The sequence below is a fragment of the Podarcis filfolensis genome (genome assembly GCF_964270895.1).
Source record: "Podarcis filfolensis genome assembly, chromosome: 16".
Taxonomy (NCBI): domain Eukaryota; kingdom Metazoa; phylum Chordata; class Lepidosauria; order Squamata; family Lacertidae; genus Podarcis; species Podarcis filfolensis.
Genome location: NC_139620.1, coordinates 27,087,428 through 27,092,113, shown reverse-complemented (window position 1 = coordinate 27,092,113; position 4,686 = coordinate 27,087,428).

Below are 4,686 nucleotides of genomic sequence, written 5' to 3'. Positions count from 1 at the left end.
CATGGACTGATGTATCTTCTGTGCCAGTGAAGATTTTAAGAAAATCTGCGAAAACCCTTTTTGTAGTGCTGGTTAACGACAGTATACACAGTTGTACCTTGGTTTTCGAACAGCTTAGTTCTTGAACGTTTTGGCTCCCAAACGCCGCAAATCCAGAAGTGAGTGTTCTGGTTTGCGAACGTTCTTTGGAACCTGAAAATCCAACTCGGCTTCTGCAGCTTCCAATTGGCTGCAGGAGCTCCCTGCAGCCAATCAGAAGCCGTGCTTTGGTTTCTGAATGTTTTGGAAGTCGAACGGATATATATATACAGATCCCATTCGACTTCCAAGGTACAACTGTATATGGGAAGCATATAGGGGGTCAGTGGCTTGGTGTCTCATGTGGCCCCTAACACGCCAAAAGAGCATAGGATGGGGAGCCAGATGCTGTCGAACTCCCGATTTCCAGCAGGCAACAGGGAGGTTTCCTTGGGCTTTAGATGGATCCTCTTTTCCCGTCTACCATTTCCTCTGTTAATCTTGACCCCAAATAAACTCCCACCTCTTCTTGGCATAGGCAGTTGACATGTAATTGTTTAATTCAGCATTGCAGGCAGATGGAGGGAAGTCCAGGTTTAGTCATTGCCTGCTCTAGATAATGGATTACCAGTTTGGGTAATTGATTACCATATCTCTCGACAGAACGTGAAAGGGATCTGTTCTCTCCAACAGCTAGCTTTGTGTCAGCCGGGATATTATTGTTGTGAGTTGTTCGGGGTCGGGGGTGAGGGTGTTTGATGCCTGAGTCCCATCTAATTCCTGGTTCTACCAAGAGTTAAAATCTAATGGAGGGTCCCATTGGTGAATTTGCGAGGCGGGGACCCTAGTTATCCCCATAGTTGTTCCTTAGTATAAGAAAGAAAGCTGCTCTGTGCTGGTATACCTGAAGGAGCGTCTCCACCCCCATCATTCAGCTCTGAGGGCCTTCTGGCAGTTCCCTCACTGTGAGAAGTGAGGTTATAGGGAACCAGGCAGAGGGCCTTCTTAGTAGTGGCACCCGGCCTGTGGAACGCCCTCCCATGAGATGTCAAGCAAATAAACAACTATCTGACTTTTAGAAGACATCTGAGGGCAGCCCTGTTTGGGGAAGTTTTTAATGTTTGGTGTTTTATTGTGTTTTTAATATTCTGTTGGGAGCTGGGGAGGCCTGGCCACATGGGCAGGGTATAAATAAGTAATAAATTATTATTATTGTCAGAGCTGCCCGAGGTCCCAGCTCACAAAGGACCAACGCCACTTCGTTGTTAAATACGAAAGTCTTTATTGAAGTTCAGTTTCACTTCCAGAGCCGCAGCGTGCAGCTCTACGTCTCAACTCTCAGACCGCTGATGCTCCGTCTGAGTCTCCTCCCCCCAGACACCAATTTAAGACTCTCGCCTTACTCCACCTCTTCCTCTGTTCTTTCCGCCTCTGGTTCCGCCTGTCCGTTGGGGTCTCGCCCTTTCTAGACTCTTCTGACGCTGAATCCCCTGAGCCTTCCCCCTCCCTCCTGCGGGCTTTAGGAGCTGGTTCCCAATCCGGGTCTCCTGCTGTCCCCCGCGCCTGTACATTTGAACTTGGCGCGCGCGCCCAGCCAGCAACTTTCCTCCTGACCGTTTCACTGCTGCTGTCACTGCTTCCCCCTTCGGGGAGGCTAGCTGCAACTGACCTCCCCTCCGTTCCCCCACTCTCCGATGGAGGCGTGGTCAGCCCTGACTCACCTTCTCTCCCCTCTGGAGGAGACGCTGGCCCTGACACATGTGACTCTTCCCCCCCCACTATGCTCTGGTGGGGAAACTGGTCCTGATCCCCCGCTGCTGCTTCGGGGTTCCCCTCTGGCTCCTTGTTTCTGGTGCGTCCCCCCTGGGACCCCCCTTGCCCTGACCATCGGCACCCCCTTCTGGGAATCTTCTGATTCGCTGGAGAAGCTCATGGAATCTCTCGGGCCACTGTCATACTCCCCTACGCTGCCCTCGGATTCTTCCCCTTCGCTCTCCATTTCCTCTCTCCCCTGTGCTCCTGCTCCTGAGCCCCTGACAATTATTATTATTATTATTATTGGCAAATGAGTGGGTCCCAGTAACTTGTGGTCAGTGGACTAGGGGGACTAGCCTAGTCCCCTAAATGTTCCTGGTAAATTAGAGTATTAAAGCCTGGGGCTTCCTTCCCAAAGCTTCTGCCAGGCTTAGAGAGGGAGGCATGGTGCTCATGCATGCGATGTCAGGAGGTGGCAACCTCACACGTGCAATTTCACACACAAAGCCTCTCCCGACATCCGGAGGGGGGGGGATTGCGGGCTCACGCCCACCTTCACCCATGCGGGGCTGTTTCCAGCCCCGCGCGATCTAGGGAATCCTCGGGCCGCGTCATTGCCTGGGCCAGCCAATCGGCTGGCTGCAGAGGCGGGGCTTGGGGATAATTTAAGGTCAGCGGGGCCCGAGAAAGCCCCTTTCTCTCTTCGTTCCAGCTGCAGTTTCCCACCCGCCTGCCCTCTAGGTTTCTCCTTTGACTTTGCTATGGACCTTGGTTGGTCGCCGCAAGGGGCCTGGTAGGAGTTTTTCCATTTTGGCTAATTGGCATTGATTTTGAAGCCATTTGGTTTTTTCACCTACCTCGTAGCAAAACGTCACAACGCCTTTGGTTTGGGCGGTTAGGCATTGGTAGGGGTATTATTATGCTGATGAGATGGGGGGGAGCGCCATCACCTCCCCCAAATGCTGAGGGGTAGTCCGATAAAAGATTCCGGGGAGCGTTGCCTCGTCTGAAACCTATGGAGGCTAGGGCCTAAAGCGCACTCCCAAGCGGTGACCCCTCGGGGAGCACCTAGGGATGTGCATCTCAGGGGCTCCCCCTGTTGGAGTTAACCCCTCCCGGTCTTGTGCCGGATAGTCTGTTAGGACCAATGCCTAAAGCCAATACCGCTCTTACCGGTAATCAATAAAGTTGTGGCCAATATTTGCCCATTAACCTTAATTTTGGTGTCCTGTGTCTTTATTTCTATCCAACTTGGGGGGGGGGGGGAATCGCCACGCAAACACCATTCTCCTTTACAAAGTGGCACCTCTGGCCCTAATTGCTCCCCTATGAAAAAAATCCCTGCATGCCACTGGCCGGTAGTGAGAAGGACAATAGCCAGATGGGTGACCCAGAAGGTCTTGTTTCTCCCATAGCCACAGCCTTGGATTCAAGCAGAACTAAAGCATGGCTTTCCCTCTTTGGCTTGTCAACCAGCTCTCCTACGACCTCTCCTTCTCTGGCAAATGACCTTCTCACAACCACTCCAGAAAATGTGCTGTAGGGTTGGCTCAGCCGCCTGGTGTTTGAATGGAGCAGGACTCTTGGAGCTTTCCAATCTTCTCCCTCTCTACAAAGACCCCATTGTGGCCTGTGTTTTGCTAAAGGGCCGGAGGAGGCTGTGCTGGCACCCCACAGCGGCCAAACATCACCAGGATGAGGAAAAAACCATTCTTGGAACGGGGTCATCTCACGCAGAGATCCAAAGCCATCAACTTCACACAAAAGATACACTCTGCTCGTTTACACAGGACTTGCTTGTTTTTGCAAATGACACTCTGCAGGCCCAGTCCATTCCTACACGGCACCATCTCCACCCCCATCGTTCTACCCAGATGCTGAGGTCCAGCACAGAGGGCCTTCTGGCAGTTCCCTCATTGCGAGAAGCAAAGCTACGGGAAACCAGGCAGAGGGCCTTCTCAGTAGTGGCGCCTGTCCTGTGGAACACCCTCCCATCAGATGTCAAAAAGATAAACAACTACCTAACATTCAGAAGACATCTTAAGGCAGCCCTGTTCTGGGAAGTTTTTAATGTGTGACATCTTAGTGTATTTTTGGTCTTTGTGGAAGCTGCCCAGAGTGGCTGGGGAAACCCAGCCAGATGGGCGGGGTACAAATAATAAATTATTATTATATCTGTTTCGAAAAAGTATTTGGAGTCCGGCTGCTCAGTGCGGGGTCTGCTGCTGTTACTACCATCAAGCTCTTGGGTGCCTTTCCCAGGCCTTTGGCATCTTCAGGGGCCAAAGGTATCTTTCTTCTTCTGCCTGTGTTGTTCTCACCCATGACTAGGAACATGGATCTGGAGACTACAGCATCTGCAAAATGTCACACACAAATCTCCTGGGATCTATCCCTGATCCTGCCTTCATGAGCTTTGGGATCCCAGACCCTCCAAGTTTCTCTGTTTTCTAAGGACAGTCCCAGATTTAGAGAAGCCATCCCGGTTTCTGATTTGATCCTGGAATGTCCCGCTTTTCCTTAGTGTTAAGTTGTGGGTGAACATATCAGCCGACACAGCGATTCTTCAAACAGCTCTTGTTTATTCACAGGCCAGGACAGAACTGAACTGAAGGGTTCAGTCAGCCTGCTTATATAGAGCTCCAGTACAATGTAACTGTAACAATTCTAAAACTATCCAATCACTGAACGTCACTTTCGATCCCTTATTTGCATAACTATCTACAGTATCCCCCTGCTGGCCCAGGGTGAGAACTTCAGTACATAACACCTAGGATGTCCCTATTTTCATATGTTTTTATATAGGTTAGAAGTTGCCCAGAGTGGCTGGGGCAACCCAGTCAGATGGGTGGGGTATAAATAATAAAATAATATAAATAATATTATGGAATAGGACGTCCCTGTTTTCACTGG